General features: G+C 43.5%; 1 protein-coding gene across 1 annotated transcript in view; it reads right to left on the bottom strand.

The window, feature by feature from the left end:
• atf3 (activating transcription factor 3) overlaps nucleotides 1-11,602 on the bottom strand; it is a 31,733-nt gene extending 20,131 nt beyond the window's left edge. The window contains exon 1 of the mRNA XM_068044989.1: nucleotides 11,475-11,602. The gene's annotated coding sequence lies outside the window, so the exon portion shown is untranslated. The remainder of the gene's footprint in view (nucleotides 1-11,474) is intronic.
• Nucleotides 11,603-12,675: the final 1,073 nt, after the last annotated feature.

The raw sequence follows: 12,675 nt of genomic DNA, 5'->3' as shown, positions 1-12,675 counted from the left end.
CCGCCCCTGCAAAAATTACAAGTGGCATGGCCTGTGCCAAGCCCTTCTTAGAGCTCCACAGCCCATAGGCCATCCATGGTGAGCATTTCATGCACCAGAGAAGCTAAAGCAGCAGCCTACTCAACATCCACTCCAGCTGCTGGGAGAACACCAATGTAGGCACCTAGTTGCACTTGAGGTCTCACTGGGGGATATTTATTTCCTGAATGGCACTGTGTGATTGTTTTGTGCACCTTAACATTTGTTTAAATCCATACTTAAGATGGCTCATGTGTTTCTTTCTAACCCAGTGGCCCATGATCAGATGTTCAGGCATTGAGATGGTGTCCATGAAAGAGTGGCTGATGAATGTAGGCCAATGGTGAATGTAGCACTTGGGATGGTCTCACAGGGCCCGTGACATAGTGATGGCGTTTCATGACAGGCCACCATAGGGGGACACCTGAATCATGTCTAATGGCATGACGGGGACTCTCAGGTGAATTGTGTGTGGATAAGAGAGTCATGTGTCTCTCTTGCATGTATGTTGATGGCTGTGGCTATTGTCCCCTCAAGTGCATAGACATTGCACGCCAGGTCTGGATGTACTTCCCCCTCATCCTTTGCCTCGGTGGAGATGGCGTGCTCAATTTGTTTGTCCACTTCCAATTCAACTCCTCTCTGCTGCATCAGGTTGTGCAGAGCGCAGCAGACCCACCACATTACAGGAGACCTTTGATGGGCCGTATTGGAGGGCTCCCCCAGATCTGTCTAAATGCCTGAAATTGTATTTTCAGAGGAACTGCCTGTTTGATGGTCACCTTTGTAGTCACATGGCAGCGATTGTAGGTTTCCTCTGGCTCAGTGTTGGGGTTCCAGATTGGTGTGAGCAGCCATGTCTTTAGCAGATAACCCTGGTCACCCAGGATCCATCCACATAGGCAGTCGGGTGGATTGAACAGTTGTGGCACCTGGAACAGTCTCAGGATGTACGCTGTGGCAGCTTCCTGCCAACCTTGCACACAGCTGGAGGAAACTTTTCCAGTGGTCAGACGATTTGAACATTGAAGGAGTGGAACCCCTTCCTGTTCACAAATGTGCCTCTCTGCTCAGACTTGATGGCCACATACATACAGTCTATAAGTCCCTGGACCTGAGGCAATCATACCATGGCGCCCTCTTGGCTTGACTGGCCTGATTGGAGCAAAAATTGATGTATTCACCTGCCCTCTCGATCAAGGCATCCGTCACCTCCTTGATGCAACAATGGGCCGCTGACAGAGATCTCACAAATGTCTCCAGACGATCCCTGGAATAACCCTGTAATGAGAATGTTGAGTGTCACTGTCACCTTCACCGCTACAGGAAATGGGTTCCCACCACATCCCAGTGGCCTCATCTCCTCCTCCAGTATTTCGCATAGGTCAGCGACCACCTGGCTTAACAGATGCAGTCTTCAGCGACAATGGTGCTCTGACATCTCCATGAAGAGTAACCTCTCTTTGTACACCCTTTGCACTGGGTACCGTCTTCTTCAAACATTCTCCTGCCTTAATGCCCCTTTGCATCCTCTTCATCCACACTCTATCACAGTGTCATGTTGATTGTGCTCCTCTACCTGCTGCTGCCCCGCTCCAGGTGGCTGATGCAGTCTCTCTCTTCCCACTCTCCTCCTGACTGGAGGGAGTCAGACTCTGAATGCAGATCACCCTGTGGAGCCTTCACGGTGCACTGACTCTCACTCCTCCTTGAGTTGTCTGCACTCACTGTAGGGGACCTGGGAGAGACCCTTCTACTAACAGCCCTCTGCACTGGCCTTCTACTCTGCAATTCTTCTAAAGGTCCCAGTCTTTGAATCTCTCATCTGAGCTTGTCTGCTTGTAAACGCAGCAGAACTCATTGGCTGCTAGTTTCAGCCAACACTCCCGTCCAGCAGGCAAACTGCTGATGCTCCATGGGACCTGTGCACCCCATGGAAAATACTGAAAGCTGTGAAATGTTATGGTTAATTGGCTGCTTAACAGGCTCAATTGGATGCCTGCCACCAACATGCACAGTCCCAATTCTGCTGCCTGACTGCCCATGGGAAATCCATGAAGAATCTGCATTCTTCCACCATTTTATCAGACCTCCCACCTCCAAGCCATGGGGCCAGCAAAATTCCACCTATTATGACTGATGCATTTATTGAATACAAATATTCTGATGTAACTCTGATTAACAATTTTTTCTGGAACTCATGAATAGATTCTATTTCCATAAAGTTGAAGTAAATCTTCCCTCCTCCTCCAGCCACTTTTTATCTGTTTGTCTTTACCATTCTGCTTGCAAAACTGCTAGATTTGCATGCAATATTAATTCCCAGAAAAATATCTCTTTAAACAATCTAAAAACAGGTTTAACAGACAATTGGCATGATTCATTATTTTCCTGCTGCAAACATTAACATTGTATTTAGCTAGGCTACATGAGTCAAACGGAGTATTCTTTGAGCTTTATTAACCTTAAGTTTGCTATCGCGAGTTGACATCTTGGAGAGTAACCAAGTTTACTTCAGCTGTGGATATTAGATGTTAAATGTACCGAGCATTGTTTAGACTACACTGAAAGTAATGTGCACAGTTCTGGGTCTCCATAATTACAAAAGGATATCGAAACACTGGATAAAGTGCAAAAAGAGATTTACAAGGATGATACCAGAACTGAGAGGATACAACTATCATAAAGATTGAACAAGCTGGGCTCTTGTCTCTAGAAAAGGGAAGACTGAGAGGTGACCTGATAGAGGTCTTTTAATTTATGAAGGGATTCAGTGGGGTAGACCGAGATGTTTCCACTTATGGGTTGGTGGGGGTGGGGGTAACTAGGAGCTATAAATAATTCCAATAAGGAATTCAGAAAAACCTCTTTATACAGAGATTGGTGAGAATGGAACTCTCAACCACAAGGAGCAGTTGAGCAATTAGCATAGATGCATTTAAGAGGAAATTAGTTGAGTATGTGAGGGAAAAAGAAACAGAAGGATATGTTGATAGGGTCAGAAGTTGTAAGGTGGGAGGCAACTCATGTGGAGCATAAACATGGGTGCATCTCTGTTAAGTCAAATGGCCTGTTTCTAAATTCTATGTAGTCTTTCTTTGGTAGTGCGCCGCACCTTTATTATAGGTGCAAATACATCACTGGGCATTTACACCAATTTATTAAGTAGCCATAAATTTAAAGTCCCCATGTTGTTCATTTTCTTCAAAAGCAAACCAGTTGATTCTTAAACAAGGTTATATAATGTCACCATGTATTAATGTTTTTGCATAGTTCCACGATTGTCACATCACTTGCAATCCCTTGACTTATAGTGCCATGGATGGAACTCAAATGTTGCTGTTGGTACTATACACATTGGAAATTTTTTCTTTCTTTTGGGCCTCCTTATCTCGAGAGACAATGGATACGCGCCTGGAGGTGGTCAGTGGTTTGTGAAGCAGCGCCTGGAGTGGCTATAAAGGCCAATTCTGGAGTGACAGGCTCTTCCACAGGTGCTGCAGAGAAATTTGTTTGTTGGGGCTGTTGCACAGTTGGCTCTCCCCTTGCGCCTCTGTCTTTTTTCCTGCCAACTACTAAGTCTCTTCGACTCGCCACAATTTAGCCCTGTCTTTATGGCTGCCCGCCAGCTCTGGCGAATGCTGGCAACTGACTCCCACGACTTGTGATCAATGTCACACGATTTCATGTCGCGTTTGCAGACGTCTTTATAACAGAGACATGGACGGCCGGTGGGTCTGATACCAGTGGCGAGCTCGCTGTACAATGTGTCTTTGGGGATCCTGCCATCTTCCATGCGGCTCACATGGCCAAGCCATCTCAAGCGCCGCTGACTCAGTAGTGTGTATAAGCTGGGGGTGTTGGCCGCTTCAAGGACTTCTGTGTTGGAGATATAGTCCTGCCACCTGATGCCAAGTATTCTCCGAAGGCAGCGAAGATGGAATGAATTGAGACGTCGCTCTTGGCTGGCATACATTGTCCAGGCCTCGCTGCCGTACAGCAAGGTACTGAGGACACAGGCCTGATACACTCGGACTTTTGTGTTCCGTGTCAGTGCGCCATTTTCCCACACTCTCTTGGCCAGTCTGGACATAGCAGTGGAAGCCTTACCCATGCGCTTGTTGATTTCTGCATCTAGAGACAGGTTACTGGTGATAGTTGAGCCTAGGTAGGTGAACTCTTGAACCACTTCCAGAGCGTGGTCGCCAATATTGATGGATGGAGCATTTCTGACATCCTGCCCCATGATGTTCGTTTTCTTGAGGCTGATGGTTAGGCCAAATTCATTGCAGGCAGACGCAAACCTGTCGATGAGACTCTGCAGGCATTCTTCAGTGTGAGATGTTAAAGCAGCATCGTCAGCAAAGAGGAGTTCTCTGATGAGGACTTTCCGTACTTTGGACTTCGCTCTTAGACGGGCAAGGTTGAACAACCTGCCCCCTGATCTTGTGTGGAGGAAAATTCCTTCTTCAGAGGATTTGAACGCATGTGAAAGCAGCAGGGAGAAGAAAATCCCAAAAAGTGTGGGTGCGAGAACACAGCCCTGTTTCACACCACTCAGGATAGGAAAGAGCTCTGATGAGGAGCCACCATGTTGAATTGTGCCTTTCATATTGTCATGGAATGAGGTGATGATACTTAGTAGCTTTGGTGGACATCCGATCTTTTCTAGTAGTCTGAAGAGACCACGTCTGCTGACGAGGTCAAAGGCTTTGGTGAGATCAATGAAAGCAATGTAGAGGGGCATCTGTTGTTCACGGCATTTCTCCTGTATCTGACGAAGGGAGAACAGCATGTCAATAGTCGATCTCTCTGCACGAAAGCCACACTGTGCCTCAGGGTAGACGCGCTCGGCCAGCTTCTGGAGCCTGTTCAGAGCGACTCGAGCAAAGACTTTCCCCACTATGCTGAGCAGGGAGATTCCACGGTAGTTGTTGCAGTCACCGCGGTCACCTTTGTTTTTATAGAGGGTGATGATGTTGGCATCGCGCATGTCCTGGGGTACTGCTCCCTCGTCCCAGCACAGGCATAGCAGTTCATGTAGTGCTGAGAGTATAGCAGGCTTGGCACTCTTGATTATTTCAGGGGTAATGCTGTCCTTCCCAGGGGCTTTTCCGCTGGCTAGGGAATCAATGGCATCACTGAGTTCCGATTTGGTTGGCTGTATGTCCAGCTCATCCATGACTGGTAGAGGCTGGGCTGCATTGAGGGCAGTCTCAGTGACAGCATTCTCCCTGGAGTACAGTTCTAGGTAGTGCTCAACCCAGCGGTCCATCTGTTTGCGTTGGTCAGTGATTATGTCCCCCGATTTAGATTTGAGGGGGGTGATCTTCTTGATGGTTGGCCCAAGAGCTCTCTTCATGCCATCATACATTCCTCTGATGTTTCCGGTGTCTGAGGCCAGCTGAATATGACTGCATAGGTGTTGCCAGTAGTCGTTTGCGCAACGCCTAGCTGTTCTTTGTGCAGTACTTCTGGCTGCTTTAAGTGCTGCGGATGTTAAATCGCTGGGGGCTTTCTTGTAGTTCAAAAGTGCAATGCGCTTAGCGGCTATGACAGGTTCCAGCTCTTCATTATGAGATTGAAACCAGTCTGCATTTCTCTTCGCACTTTTGCCGTAGGTGGTCAAAGCTGACTCATAGATGGCGTCTCTGATGTGGGCCCACTTGGTCTCAGCATCCCCTGTGGGAGTGTTTTGAAGGGCTGTTACAAGTGAATTTAGAAATTTTTGTAACAGCTGTGGGTGAGAAATTCTGCTCGTGTTGATGCGCGGGTGGCCCTTCTGCTTGGAATGATGCAACTTCATTGGTCTGAGTCTAACCTTGCTGCACACCAGGGAGTGGTCGGTGTCGCAGTCCGCACTGTGGAAGCTGCGTGTGATTTGAACACTGTTTAAGGCGGCTCGCCTTGTGACAATGAGGTCTAGCTGGTGCCAACGACGTGATCTTGGGTGCCTCCATGAAACCTGGTGACAGGGTTTAGTGTGAAAGAACGAGTTGGTGATGCAGAGGTTATGATAGGTACACAACTCAAGCAGTCTCTGCCCGTTCTCATTCATCCTTCCAACGCCATAGCGCCCAAGGCAGGAGGGCCATGAGTCATGGTCGGCCCCATTGGAAATAGAACCATACAAGTTTACAGTACAGAAAAGGCTTTCTGCCCATTGTCTTTATGGGCTCTTCGTTAATTCAAAGTGATTCCCATTCCCCTAACCTCTTCCCAAAGCCCTGTTTATCCACAGATTAGTCTTTGCTCCAGCTTCTCCCTGCGACAAAACATTCCATATTCCAACAACTATCTGATTAAAGCAATTTCTCATAACCTCTCTCCTCCCATTTCAAATGAAAGACCCCTTTGACTTTGCAACTAGAGGAACTAGTCCTTCTCTATTTATCCTATTGAAAGCCTCCATAACATTATATCTCCTCTTAAGCTTCTCTGCTGCAGTGGAATTCCCAATATTTCCTCCATCTCCTTATAACTATAAGTTTCTAATCCCCGGTATCATCCTGATAAAGCTACACTTTAATGGTTTTAATGTCCTCACCACCAAAACTATGTTAGTGCTGTATCTATAGCCTAAATATTGCCTTGTACAAATGTTTTATTTCTTTGTGCTTTTGTGCTGTAGGCCCCATTTATATAACCCAAATCTTAGTGCTAGCTCATTGGACGCAATATGGAAATGTTCTGACCATATCACTGAACTGCCTTTCCTCTCTTTCTTCTACGTCTTGTTTTTTTACTGTATTCTTTGTCTATGTAATCTTCCATTCCTCCATGGTAACTTTTCCATTAGTTTCTTCCTGCATTTAAAAAAAAATTAATTGTATTCTCCATGTCCTTTCCTCTATATTTTGTTTTATCTGAATCTATATTAAAGTTCAATGCGGTTTTTAAACCTTTGGATAAGACTGTGCATGTCTACAAAAGCATGCCAGCACATGTAAACAGCATATTTCCTCAAGTGCAAATTTGAGAGGCAAGGCAGGTCAGTTTCAAGCAAAAAAGTGGTAAGTGTTCTGATGAAGGATACTATCTAAAATGCTAACTGCTATGTCTCCCTGAGACTCCTAATGATCTTCAGTGCATTTTTAATTTTATTTCCAGTATTTGTAGATTTTATTTTTATATGAATGCCACAAGCTTTATGCATCATCAAATATTCCAGGCGTCTACAATAATCATATTCCTTCATTCATCTTCACCTAACACAGACGGACACCCATACACACAGCAGGCAAGGACTAGTGTCAGGAGAAACTCTGGAAATGAGGGTGATGGGGCTATGGCAGTTATTAACCTAACCACATGTAAAATGTGAACTTTAATTTGAGAGATGTGATTGGTGCATATACAGCAGATTTCATCACATCCCAAAAATGAACACAAAGCACTGCAGCTAGTTAATTTAAATTACTACCACAAAGTTCATTTTTCACCTTTAAATTCAGTGTTACTAATTAACAATGACTCAGCAAATTGATTTTCCCCCTCCCACTATTACTCATAAAAAGATAATGACTACATTTTGTGGAATTTCTTCTACAAAACACATCAGCAATGTAAAATGTTGGTAATAGCAGAGGCAATGATAATCATCTTTAAGATCATATTTAACTGAGAGGAAACCTACCCTTAGACCTACTTCGTTGAGAGTCCCACACCAAAGTTAATCCACAACACTAATGCATTAAGACAACCAGCTTTGTGATTTTCTTTTTTAATATACAGTGGTGCAGTGGTTAGCACCGCAGCCTCACAGCTCCAGGGACCCGGGTTCGATTCCGGGTACTGCCTGTGTGGAGTTTGCAAGTTCTCCCTGTGTCTGCGTGGGTTTTCTCCGGGTGCTCCGGTTTCCTCCCACAAGCCTAAAGACTTGCAGGTTGATAGGTAAATTGGCCATTATAAATTGTCACTAGTATAGGTAGGTGGTAGGGAAATATAGGGACAGGTGGGGATGTTTGGTAGGAATATGGGATTGGTGTAGGATTAGTATAAATGGGTGGTTGATGTTCGGCACAGACTCGGTGGGCCGAAGGGCCTGTTTCAGTGCTGTATCTCTAATCTAATCTAATCTAATATACCAATATTCTCTTAATGGAGATTCAAACTAGAATGAATATCTCACTGATAATGCCATGATAATTAATATGTTTTTTTTCTGTATTCTGGTGATCTTTAAAACAGGATGATTGTATTTTGCATTTAATTATATTAGGCTGTTGGTTTCCTAGACATTTACTTTACCATAGTCCCCTATAACTGGCACAAGCTAATTCCTTGTTTATAACTTTCTCTGAAATGTGATGCAATTATTCTGCAATAATAATGGCACTGTAGTTTCTCAGATACTAACCCTTCCACGGCTCAGCCAATGTGGTTATTCAAGTATTACTGGTCCATTTATCTTCAAAAAGTACCAGATGATGTGAGGAAATACAAGACTACAATTAAAAGGATTCCATAGCCATCAAAAGATTGTATGGGAAGTCTTTGGTAATACTTGAATATGTACACTGGTGCTCGGTCAATAATTATCTCAATCAAGATCATTAAAAAAAATTCTCTGGTCATTATCACATTGCTGTTTGTGGGAACTTGCTGTGCACAAATTGGCTTCTGCATTTCCTTCAGCAGTGACTACACTTCAAAATTACTTCATTGGTTGTAAAGTATTTTGTGACATCCTGAGATTGTGAAAAGCGCCATATAAATGCAAGGTTTCTTTTATATTACTACATGTACAATAGGGAAATGATATTACAAAGTACTGTAAATTAAGTCAGGTGGGAAAGTTAGAAAACTATAAATTATTGTTCTTGTGATCAGTGTTTAATTCTCTACAGACTAGAAAGTAAAGCTGAACTGAGTAGGAGTCCAGTTTTGCCTTGTGAAGGACACAGAATGTACCAGTTATTCATCCTATTATCAGTATTACTGCTGTTATGGTGAAAGTTCTCTGCCTCTTACCTAAAAACCAAGAAACAGCAAGACACAATCATCAAATTTCTACTTAGAGATATTGATGTCTGTGTTAGAGGATATAGAGCATTACTGGAAGAAGTGGAAAGTGGTCTCTGGAACACTGTGGAATATTCTTCTGGTGCTTAAGTATAAGCAAAAATGTTCGTTAGCATTCCAGTCCTTTCAACAAAGTGAAACCTCCATTTCTCTTTCCCACTGAGGTCTCATCTTCAAATCACTTAAGCTCAAGGAATGTTTGATATTTAAGTTTCAGCTGTGGCTGAGTCAAAAGGTTATGGGCTCAAGTCTCACTTGAGCATGAAAATGTAGGCTGACACTCGTGGTAATGAGGGAATGCTTTCAGAGGTGACGTCTTTTGGAGGAGACGTTAAACCAAGATGCTGTCTACTCTCAGGTGGATGAAAAAGTTCCCAATGACACTATCTTGAAGGAGAGCAGGGGAGTTATCTCTGGTGTTCTTGGCAATATTTATCCCTCAAACAACATCACAAAAAAATGATCTGGTCATTATCATATTGTTGTTTGTGGAAGATTGCTGTTGCACAAATTGGCTGCTGTATTTCGCTCTTTACAACAGTGACTATAATTCAAAAGTACTTCATTGGCTGTAAAGCGCTATGGGGTGTGAAAGGTGCTATATAAATGGAAGTCTCTCTTTCCTATCGTCAGTGAATGTCTTTCCCTTATAGTTGCTCTCTTGATGCACCATGGAAACTCGGACTATCCATTAAACTCTCCATAGCATAAACATATACGGTGTCATCACTGGGAGTTTCCAATGTCGATACTTAGGGTCACTGAAGGTGTGAAAAACAATCAATCCAGAGGCAACATTAAGCTTATATGTTGGGAGCACACAGATAACCAAATCAGAATTCAGTATCTATCAGCTAATCAGTTACTAGGCCCATCTCTGTGAAGAGACTTAGTTACATGGACTGGACCACTTGGTACAGATACACTTATTTTTCATGGCAACTTTGAGTTCTGTGTTTACACAGAATTAAAACTATATAGGCCAGAAATGGCAGTGCATTATGTCAATACACAGCAGTTTCAGTTTCATATTGGTGCAAAGTCTATAGCTCCGGTCTCACAATTGAATTTGGACAGGTGATGGGAGAAAGCATCCCTAGGTGATATTCTCACACTCTCAGCTTTGTAACCTTTCTGGAAAAGGAATTCTACATATGATGTATGGTATATCCACTTTTATATTTATCACCACACAACTGCCTGAAAGCTATTACAAATTTATTTCTAACGACTTCATTTGATCAAAAGTGCGTAAATAAAGAAGACTACTACAGGGGTTCAAAAGGCCCGGGGTGGAGGGGGCGGTGGTGAGGATCTTTTGGAGGGACCAGTACATTTCATGAAACCAGCCTTGCTTCCCATCCTGTTAATACTGATGTTGCTCTCCACGGTGAAACATAGCAGGGGCCCATTACGAAGCCTGGATCAGAAGTACACAAGTTTTCCTTTTTAATAAATTCCACTTTAACGACTGTTGTTTACAACAGCAATATAACTGCAGTATAACTCTCTGCTCTGATAGTTTAGTGGTACTTGCCCCGATTTGCATAAAGTTACTCAAGTAAGAAGCTAAGTGAAAAATGGAACGTAACAATGAACTGGGACAAAAAGGAATCGATTATTTAACCCGCTGAACGTCTAACGCCTTCAGATAACGTGATCGGATGTCCTCCGTGTTTCCATCATGTGGGCAAATACAGCTACTGCAACTTTTAAACTTTGGAACTAACTGCAGCAAGACGGCGATTGGGAAACTTCAGCCGTTTTTACAGGAAACTCCTCCGTGTCATCTGACCACTGACGTTGCTGCTCTGACTAAGCAGATCTGGGGCCACTGGTTATATTGGGAGTGGGGAGGGGAGTTGTCTACTTCCCAATAACCCCCAAAATAATAATTCTACAGCCTGAAATCACTGACTCCTGTTTAAAATGACGACTTGTTATGGTTCGGGTGACAGTAAATGAAAAGCCCGCTGGAAAGCTGGCGCTCAGTGAACTGTCACAGCAAAGGCTCAACATAATCAGTTTCATTCAATTAACTCAACGTCAGCAAAGTAACAAGTTGTAACGATTCAGAAAGACCTTGTGTATGACAGGAATGTTTACAAAAGCCTCCTCCTTATCCCCGAGTACTGGAGTCACAGCAGCCCAACAGTTGTTTGTGACAGATTCCACGAAATAAAGTCACTGTGGGTACAGGATGAATGAACCGTGCTTGTCCCAGAGTGAGTTGGGATTAGAGCAGGATCGGCGCCGCGGGTATTTCACTGTTACTACCTTTCCAATGAGGCGGAAAAAAATACGTGAACGAAGCGTGGCCTGACTATCACAATTTATCACATGTAATCCCGACTTCCACAGCTCACTGTAACTGGCCTCGGCAGAAAGAGGCTTCGACCCGAGAGGTTCGAGTGCTAAATGACTTAACCTACCTTGTCCTGATGCGCTCAGCTCTCCGGAAAGAGGCGCCTTCGCTCTGAAAGAAGCGGCGCTTTCTCTGCTCAGTAGCCGAGCTTCTCCAGTTTTTCGAAAACTTGCGGAACACCGCTCGAGGTTGCATCATTGCCTTTATATAGTGAGTGTGAGCTCTGGTATTTACAAGACCAGTCAACTGACGTCATTCTATTTATAGAGCAGGGAAGCTTTCTTTGTGATGATGCAACCAGCCCTAATCCAAGGGAACTGAGCTCCACGCACCATAAGAGGATCATATCAGTTTGATTAAACTCAGGGATGGCATCGTAATGAGGAAATGTGGCCCCGAACAGCTAAATGACTGTAGATAGCAGGCATCTGAAGAGAAAGGAGCTGAACGTTGATGTTTAGGCTGTTTGTTTAAAATAGACAAGACGTTCAGAACAACAATATTGTTTTCGAAAATATGTATCTCATTTTGTGAACCACAAATAATAGATTTATTAGTGCTGACTGCGCTGGTTTTCTTTTATATAGATACTCATTTTACAAAAAATGTATCATTCATTTTGTTTTATGGAGTTAGACAAGCCGAAGCCTGACAATCCACTTTAGATACAGGAATTCCGGGGCACGCAGCTTTAATCCTTCCAATAGAAAACTCTCTGGCCAACTGAGAAAAACAGAATTAAAAGTCTACCCCGACTATTAAATTCCGGTAGAGTCCCAAAGGTCACAAATATCTAACCGTGATGTTCATTCTTGAGAAGTAACAACCTGTTACTGAGAGTGGGCAACACTTCAAAAACTTCGCAGCCGAATAATGTCTCTCGCCTTCAAATAATTCGAACAAAACTTAAGAATTAATAAATTATTATTAGATCAAGCCTTTAAAGTACATTCTAGCCTATAAGCGGAGGTTTTCGATTCTCGACTACATTGAAAAGCATTTACTGATGATGGCATTGATCAAAAGATCAACATCGTTCTCAAAAGTTGTTGCAAGTCTTTTTCAAACGCTCAACTTGAAATAACTATTTCTCAACTATAACAGCTGAGGATGTAATTTAACAACACCGTTAATGTAGAAATGCTTCTAGGTGCTCCGTGGAGGCGCTAGGTAAAACTAGACATCATAAACTTAGTAATCTTCTAACGAAGATCACCAAGTATTGTTAGTTTTTGACCTTTACGCTGATTTGAACCTCCCTACCGGAT

The sequence above is a fragment of the Heterodontus francisci genome, chromosome 13 (genome assembly GCF_036365525.1).
Source record: "Heterodontus francisci isolate sHetFra1 chromosome 13, sHetFra1.hap1, whole genome shotgun sequence".
Lineage (NCBI taxonomy): Eukaryota > Metazoa > Chordata > Chondrichthyes > Heterodontiformes > Heterodontidae > Heterodontus > Heterodontus francisci.
This window is presented reverse-complemented; position numbering and strand designations above follow the sequence as displayed.